The 9,519-nt window shown below is 38.9% G+C and overlaps 1 protein-coding gene across 12 annotated transcripts in view; it reads right to left on the bottom strand.

Moving 5' to 3' along the window:
- Positions 1-9,519, bottom strand: part of Dtna (dystrobrevin alpha) — a 342,602-nt gene that overhangs the window by 183,789 nt on the left and 149,294 nt on the right. The gene's annotated exons all lie outside the window — the stretch shown is intronic.

Here is a 9,519-nt window from a genome sequence, read left to right as displayed (position 1 = left end):
AGGGAAGGGAAGGGAAGGGAAGGGAAGGGAAGGGAAGGGAAGGGAAGGAAGGGAAACAAGGATCTCAGAGGATGCTGGGAGCCTTCCGCCCCAGTGCCAATCAATTCTTTTCTTTCCTCTTTAACTTCCTTCACCTGGGATATCTAAAATGCCCACCACAGTGATTTGCACTTTCTGTCCTGACTTCAGATGCCTTTTGATTTTGGATCCACATTGAAAACTGTCTAACCATAATTTTTCTTTCCTCTAATTTGAATTCTCAGCCTTGCTTATTTGTTCTTAAGATTTACTGGTAGAAGATAATTCCTCATAGGGCAATTAACCCTTGTGTCTTTCAGCGTGCACCATCCCTGCCCTGTAGCATTCTAGGAACCTACACTCTGGCGTTATTGGAATTAAATGTGTCATTATAGTTGAACTACTTTGCTATTTTTTTGTTTTCTTAAAGTACATGCCATAATTATGTTTTGAAAAATTAGTATTCTGATACACCAATAATTTTCATGTATTTGGAAATTAGCTACATGGTAAAATATTATCCCCGACCTTAATAAAAATATTGCTGCAAACCATGGGATGAGGAAATAAATAGACACTTAGAACACACTCTTGTATTTTCTATATAATGCATACATGCATACATATACACATACATACATACATACATACATGATCACATATCCCACACAGATGCATGAGTTTATGTATAGCTTTAATTGACGATGAAAAGTCACTAATGGCTTCTTGGGGTTCTGTTTCTCCCTGTTACTCTTGGGCTGAGTACTTTGCATGCTTGCCTTTGCTTTGGTCCCTGGTCACCTCTGATTGCAGCAGACTCAGAGGAGACCAGACAGCACTCATGGAGTCACTGCATTGAAGTATCTAACAGATGGCTTACCTTGACTGAGATTCACAGCTTTAATAAACATTCTACTTTGGATGATATACTGATTCTAAGATGGCTTTAGTGTCTTCCATTCTTCTTCCACCAAGAAGTGGCCCTGCTTCCGCCTGCATCTCATGGACAGTGATTAAATCCCAGTGTCTAATGTATGGGTACATCAATCTCTTGTATTACTGGTTTTTGGTCCCTGTGGCACACCCAGCATGTGCGGAATGGAATGCAGACAATTCTCTTCACTCTTGAACCTGAAAGTGGCTGCCTCCCAAGTCACTGTGAATTACAGTCATCAATCCTATTCTTTGGTCTGTTACAGCCTACAGGACACTGAAAAGCAACATTACTACAAGAACAGTAGGTGGAAACAGAAAATGATAACTTTCTCTCTTTATATTTTTATTTAAATTATAGGTCAGCTAACTTAAATTCTAGGTTGCCTAACTCAGAAACTCAGAATTTCTTGTGTGAGTAGAAGTTAAAATTTAGCATTAGGACATCAAATAAAAATATCATCTCGGGCTGGAGAGATGGTTCAGAAGTTGAGAGCATTTACTGGTCATATAGAGGCCCTAAATTTGGGTTCCAGCATCCATGTCTAGCAGCTTATACCCTCTATAACTCAAGTTCCATGGGCTCCTATACCCTCTTCTGACCTCCGTGGCACCTGCACACATGTGGTGCACACACATTCACTCATTCAGTCAGGCGCTCTCATACATGCATAAAATAAAATGAGTACTATCTCTTTTACATAGCTTCCTGGGAAACTTCTAGCCAGGGTTCCGGTTGGATGTAGAAGTCAGTATCTTACCTCAGCCTGCCACAAAAGAAACACTTTGTTAACTTTTGATGGCCTATCTTAGGCACATGGTGTTAAAAAAAAAAAGCTGAAGGAGGCACATTTTTGTTTACTAAAGGAATTACCTCAAATACTAGCATGTGTGGTTTGAATGGACCATTTAAAGGCATGCAAAAATAAAAAAAAATGATGTTAATCAAACCAGAGATTCCATTGTCCTTTGCAGTGGTTAATTTGGCAAGAAATGAGAATCCATTGTACACATTACACATGACTGGAACAAGTGGTCCCCTCTACCTTAATAGGACATAGGTAAGCATGAGATGGAATCACATCATTCATGCCCATGTCCTATTGAGCCCTCTACCTGAAATCATACTCTCTTATTCTTTACTTATGAATGTTTTCCTGTGTAGCATCCCCTTTGTCTGATGCACTATTTATTCATTTTCTTTTCACAGTAAGGGTATGCCTGACAAAGATAGGGAATTTGTTCTCCACAATAGCTTGGATACACAGAATGACAGCTCATGCACACTAGGCTTGTAGAAGCAGTTGCTACATGAACAAACACATCAGTGAGGTCATCATTAACTTTAAACCCACCTGAAAGCAGGGCAGAAGGCCCTCATTTAACCTTGATAGTAGTGCACCTTTTGTAGTAGTAAGTTCTAGAGTTCAAATATTCTGTATGCCAAAACATCAACACACCAGAAAAAATCGGGGCCCTCCCCACCAAAATTATGAAAAACACTGACTACTCTATTTTATATTCTTTAAAACAGACACTTATCTATCTGTTTACTTGAATGTGTCTGAGTTATGTGTAGGTGCTGTATGGGGGTGGTCAATGTACCAATTTGATGGGGTGGAAGCTAGAAGAAAGAATCCTTTATTACTCTCTTCTTGCCCTTCTGGGACTCATCCTTTAGGCTGGAAGCCAGCAAGCCCCAGTGGTCCTCCTTTCATTTACAGGGAAACCCAGCTTGTTATGCAGGTGTTGAGATCTGGGCTCTGGTCCTCATGATTGCAGAGCAAGTTATCGTAAGTACTGAGTCATCTCTCTAGCCTCTCATGTGCTTTTAAGGAAAGCACAAGCATAAAACTAATGGAAGTCTCGTTTGTTCACTAAGTATCAGATTTATGTATCTTAAATTTCCTTAAGATTAAAATCTTTTACGAAGGGCAATGTGAAACGAGAGCTGTGTGCCAGCAAAAGCTCCCCATAGTGAGGAACTCATTAGGTCTTGAAACACCCCTATGCTGAAATTAATTCCCAGCAAAGAGAAAAGATTAATACACTTTATCTTGAGTAGGAAAAAAAATATCCAACTCAGCCTTTTGTCTCTTGCCACTCAGTACTACTCAAATTGATCCAAAGAAAATGAAGTTGGATTGTGAACATTAAGAACCAGTGTGTCAAAGATTAGTCTAATTAATTTTTTAGAAGACATTTTTTTAATTAGCCGCATACAGGCACAACACAGATTCTATTGAAATCTCCTGTTAAAAGATGACCTTCAAATCTTGCTCATAGTTAATGTCTGTTCATTTGACAGAGAAGTCCACAACATACTTCTAAGAGATTAATGCTACAATTTGACCTAGCATAACTATGTTTTGATTTTATTATTGTGTAACTGTCAAAACAACTAGAAACCAAGGAAGAAAGAAAGAAGAAAGGAAGGAAGGGGTATAGGGAAGTAAGGGAGGGAGGGAGAGAAAAAGACAAAGTTGGTTATAAAAACATAAAGCAAAATTTGAAACAAAAATGATTTTATGAAATATTTTATCATTTACAGTGGAGGCATTTAAGAAGGCTAGGAGAGAAAAGTAAATGCTTGCATGCTAACAAGGATGCTTTCCGCAAATACTCTGAGTTAAGCTTGTGCTGAGCACATGGGAGTGAATGTAGCTGTGACCTCATTCTTCATGATCTGTATAAAACTCTACTACAAAGCCCATGTGGGTGCACGCATGGAACACTTATTTGATGCAATTTTTGTGGCTTAAAAACCAGATTCGTAAGTTGTTCTTTGCAATTCGAATCTGGATTCATGAGGAGAAATGTATTTTTATGCATAATATGGGTAGGTATTTTTTTTTAACACAAGGAAGTACTTTTTGGTGGAAGTCACAGAATGAAAAAGCATTGATTCTTGGGTTATCTTAGCCCATGTCCTTCAGGGGTATACTTCTGCCTGGACAGGTGGCCTTATGTGTACCATGTGCTCCAGTCTCTCACCTGATGGAAAATAAGGGTTTCATCTATACTTTGAATGTGAATCAGAGGAAATCATTCCTTTTAAAGGAGGAAGAGAAGAATTTCCCTCTTATTTATGTCACCAAACTGCTTTGCTACTCTGGAATTAAGGGAGGTAGTATCAAGGATTCTCAAACATTTTGTGAAGACCTAAAGAACTTCAGAAAATGGTTGCTATGGCTGTCAATGCATTATTCTACATTGTAATGTAGAAATCGAAAAATTTATCTAGAAATTCATTTATAAGACAGTCATATTATTTTCCATATAGTGTAATGATAAGAAAAATAATTCAGAAAAATATAGTGAGAGATAATTGGACTTTCTTAAAGTGAGGGCTGATGGAGGCACAGAAGATTTCTTATGTTGAGGAAGCAAGGTGACAAGTAGGCTTCCCACTCTTATTGTCATCTTCCCTGCTATGGTGGAATAATCCCTCAAGCTGCCAGCTACAATAAGCCGTTCTCTCTTTAAATTGCTTCTTTTCCAGTATTTGATTACAGCCATGAGGAAAGTAGCCCAGAAAAAAAATCACATCCTTTTAAACTAAGACCGAAGCATGTTTCCTGTATGAATAAACTTTGTTCTTTCATAGTTTCATGCATGTGCATATAAGATTCTGACTACTACCCCCATCTCCCTCCGACCCCTGCCAGACCCTCCTTCTTTGAGACAAACCACTTTCTGTTATTCATGACTTCCTCTGAGTTTAATTCGGCCTGTCTGTATGACTCTGGGTTGAGCACCATTCATTGACTTTGATATAATAGGCATAGAAACTCAACAACAGATTGTTTCTTGAGTTATTCATAGTATGCATTCTAAGAGCAGTGAAAAAACTGAGTGACTCATTCATTACACAAAATCTATGGTGGGTGGCATGGTTTGTATAGATTTTTAGTCTGTGTAAGATTATATAAGATCATGCATTTTTCTCTCGGAAAATATTGGTTCTCTCAGCACTATAAACATTCTAAATGCTGATACAGTTCATTTTTAACAATAAAAATTGTTTTTGTTAATATCATCATCCCTTTCATTAAAACAGAATTTCCAGAATTGGGAAGCTGTCAATCTCATAGCAGCAGATGTCAGCTTCCCCCCCAAACTTCTCCAATCCACGGAAGATTTGAATTTCATCATTGGCGGAAAGTTTTTCCCTGAAGTATTGAACTTACTTCAATTATTTTCAATAAAGTATTTGTCAGATTTCCATATTTGAGTAATCAAAGTTAGTCGGCCAATTGGTCTTTCAAGTAAACATGTTTTCTGTGTAAGATGTGGCTGGCATGGTTCATGCCACAGCAATTATTCTTGAATACAAAGATGCTATCTTAACATATCATTGGAAAGTATTTCATGCCCACTTTGCATTTCTTCTCAATGATCAAAAGCATTAAAAGGCATTAAAGCTGCAAGATTTAACAAGACATCATCTTTGCTGTTGCATACCTTGTCCCTCTTTATAGTCACTGTAGTGAAGAATATAGCGACTATCCATAGAGACTGTGACACCTTAATTTGTAATATGGTTCCAAGACTTTTACTCACTAATACTCTCGTTTTTGTCTCATGTCATTGAGACAATGTCCACATAATACAGAAGGAAAACTAGATCGGCTTATTGTTAAAATATTTCCAGTGGCAAGCAACCATGAATGATTCTTGGAGCCTTCCCTTGGAAAAGCATTGCTTTAGCAGGAAGGGACATAAGTGGGTGGCTGAGTGGGTGCTCTGAAGTAGGACAGAGCCACTCATTGGTGACTTTCTCCTTGATTTAATCACTATTCATTTTGAACAAGTGACCTATCACCCCAACCAACATTTTCCTACTACTGCACCTCTAAACCAGACTTTCTTCACTGAATTGTTTCCCAAGATGAAACGTGATGTGATCATGTGGTAATGTTAGCTGTGATTGCTAATGTTTATACTACCATTTGTTGAGATGAAGAGGCAAAGATGTGGTTATCAGCTTTATAGTTAGATGAAGAGCAGATATGGACAACAGCTGTTGGAACTGATTTATCTGACCCAGACTCAAATTTTTGTCTGACATTTCCTCTGAGAGTTCTAGAACCATGAAGATACATTTGTCTCAAACTGTGCTGAATATAAACTTGACACTTTGACCCTTGCTTGTTGAGTTTACAAATCCTTGTATAGTCAATCATGGGAAATGTTTCTTAGAAGTTAAAGCTAGATGCACACAAAATACTGCATTTTAGTGCCTTTCTTAGTCTTCTATCACGGACTTGCTGTGTGTTGCACCAGGTTTAGGGAGAGAAGTAGTCAGCGCCTGACCCTATAACAACGTAGGTAGATCACAATGAACCCTAGCCACTTTTTTTCCCATAAGGCCAAGGACTAACTCATCAGAAATGTCTTCCATGAAATATTGCCATCAGACAGAGAAGACTCTAAGAGCTTGTGCTGAGCTGGATTGCAGGGCCAGCAATACCTCATACCAGCTGGGAAGTGCATGCCGAGTTTTATGTAAGCCGATGAATTCAGTGCCAACGATCAACTTACTCACCAACTAGAGCGGTATCTGTTAACTTGATCCCTGTTTTAAGTATTAAATAGTATCTTAGCACTTACTAATTAATGGAGAGGATCTTTGATTCTTTGTTACAAAGTTTCATTTCAGCAAAAATATTTTTAGTGTGGTAGAAATGAGATAAATTTCTCAGGTTTCAAAAATTAAATTGAACTTAAATTAATTCAGTAATACAGTAATGCAGGGACCTTTATCCCTGTTCATTTAGATACCCTTGTCATCTTAGATTACTGTCTCCAAGTATTACATGCCTGTAGCTCAAATGTCAACATCCAAGGATGCTTCCCATTGTATATTCATGTCTTTGATGTTTCGCCCTCATTGGCACTAAAAGATAATCTAACAAGCCAAAACTACTTGGTTATCCTTTCATTTTGAAAACAATTTTTGGGTTAAGAGTATGTCAGCAGAAACAAGAAGAGAATGTGGATATTGTTACAAGGTCAGCTTTTCAGATGTGGTAGGTGGCCATTACTGGCATTTTGCCAAATGATTACTTTGGGCATCACAGCCACCCAGAGCCTCAAGTCAGTGGCTCTGACAACACAAACCACTTAAGACGTGGGAGAGCACATGCATGCTTTCAGAAGTCATCAGAAGGAGGAAATATGTATGTATTCTCATTGTATTTTCATTGTATTTTCCAGGTTAACTTAGAAGGAAATATACAGGTCATCAGTAGCTACATTTGAATTTTGTTTGCACATTTTTATATGTGTGAGCATTTGTGTGACTTACAGTCTGCATTAAAGTAGTTACACACATGGTTTTCTTCTGTAAAACGAAACATTACAGTTGAAGAGCTGAAATGTCAGAAGGTAGCAATTCACACCAGGCATCTCTGTGCTAAGAGCCAGCCGTAATCTAGGTAGTTGAACCCACAGAGCTCTGGGTTAGCTGAAAGTTGGGCAGTTTGAACTGAGATATGCCCTCAGGGTAAAATCTATATCCATTTTCACGGACACAGTACTGAACAAGAACGACTTTCATTGGTAGTTTTGTATATCCTGTATATGTTAGAAATGACATTTGACATATTATGCTAGATAAAGTATATTATTTAAATTACTTTCACTTATTTTGCTTTACTTATTTATGATGTATCATCTAGAAAGTCTTAGGATCACATATATTGCTCATATTTTAACTTCGGCAGTGTTGCTTTAGAAGATAATAGATATTACCTTCTCTAATATGGTGTTTATGAACATGCATATACATACACACTCACACACACACAGACACTCATATACACTCACACATACATTCACATGCATACACACTCATATACACATATTTTCACACACAATCACACTCACACACACTCATACACACACACACACACACACACACACTTGTACACACTTAGCATGAATGTGGGATAGGTTAAGAAGAACAACCATAAGAGTGAGCCCTGAGTGTCAGTGAGATGGCTCAGTAGGTGAGCATGCTGTCACCTAAGCCTGGTGGCCTACTATCAATCTCTGGAACTAATGGTGGAAGGAAAGAACTAACCCCAGAAAATTGTCTTTTGAAACTCACATGCATGCCATAGAGGACACACACTGTCTCTCTTCCCTGTATCTTCTCTTGCTCTCTCTTGAAAATAATAAATTAAATTAAAATTGAAGGTAATAGTAGACACTGACATACAAACAGACTTCAGCATTCCCTTACTGTGCTAACTCAGAGACTCCAGGCATCTCAGCCAACCCAGTGCAGGCAGCCATCTTGAACTGCCAATAGACAGCTCTAGGTCCCAGCACAAAGGAGTACGCCCCAGAGCTCATTTAATTCCAGCCACTTCACTGAGAAACAAAGGCTGCTGTTAAGATGCAAAGACCCATTTATCTCCTTCCTGCACATAGAAAAGGACAGTGAGCTTTGTGGAAATGGCTTGGTGCACCTTGCTAAACATTCCAGGTCTGTGTTAGGTTGGGTGCCCTGAGAAAGATTTGCTTATGGTGTGGAAGCGTCATACGCACTGAGCTAGATAGCTGTTCTAATAAGAAGTTTCCTAATAGTAAAGTCTGAACCTGATCTGGCTACAATCAGTGAGAAGTCACAGTTCTAGGTTTGCTTGACTGTGCTGTTTTGAATAGACTATGCCACTGCTACTCAGTTGTTCTCCTGCCCCTGTTTACTGTCCCCCGCTGCCTTCCCATGCCTGCCCAGCTCCTGTCCTGTGGTATGTGCCCTAATTTTTCTTGCTTTAGTTTGGTCTGGAGCCACCCACTTGTTCCTTTCATGTTCTTCAACACATACCTTGAAGACTTGGGAGTCCTAAAGAAGAAAATAAATCAGTTTGGGGCTCCAAAGTCATCTACCTCCTATCCTTAATTTTCTTTTATTCATTTTAATATGAACTTCTGGTTTTAGTTATTATGATCATGGTAAAAAAATAAATAGCCAGGCAGAAGTTTCATTCTTGGTGGAGAGTTGTTCATGGATATAGTCACTGTATAAAAACTATAAATCAATTGCAGAGAGCATGGCTCCTGCAGTAGCTTGAAGAAAGGAAGGAATTCTACATGGTATCCATTCGGATCCACATACTGTTTTCTCCACATTGTCACATTCAAATAGCATTATTGTGTCCCTTAGATTCCGAGTCCATGACAGTCCTTTGGGAAAATTCTGTAGAATAGCTCATAAGTTTGCTATGGTCATGTCTCCCTCCCCCTCCAGACAGTGACATGCCAAAGTTACTATGCTCGATTGAAGTTAAGAGAATATTTTTCTAAAAAAATTAATTGGCTAATACTTCAAAGTCTTGTCACATTTTTCTTCCTTATTAAAACATCACAAGTAGTATAATGTGGCCTCCCTTCCCCCCAGCCTGGAACCTGCCTGCTCAAGGGTGGAGCTACCGGCTCATTCGTCCTGCCACGCCCACTGCTGGAACCTGCCCTCTGCTGCCTGGAGGCACACACGTGTTCGTCCTGCTACTGGACCCTGAGTTACTTGGCGGGAAATTGGGTTCCCTCCCCCTTCCT

This window comes from Mus caroli, chromosome 18 (genome assembly GCF_900094665.2).
Source record: "Mus caroli chromosome 18, CAROLI_EIJ_v1.1, whole genome shotgun sequence".
NCBI classification, from domain to species: domain Eukaryota; kingdom Metazoa; phylum Chordata; class Mammalia; order Rodentia; family Muridae; genus Mus; species Mus caroli.
The sequence above is the reverse complement of the archived record's forward strand: the minus strand, read 5'-3'. Positions and strand labels throughout refer to the sequence as shown.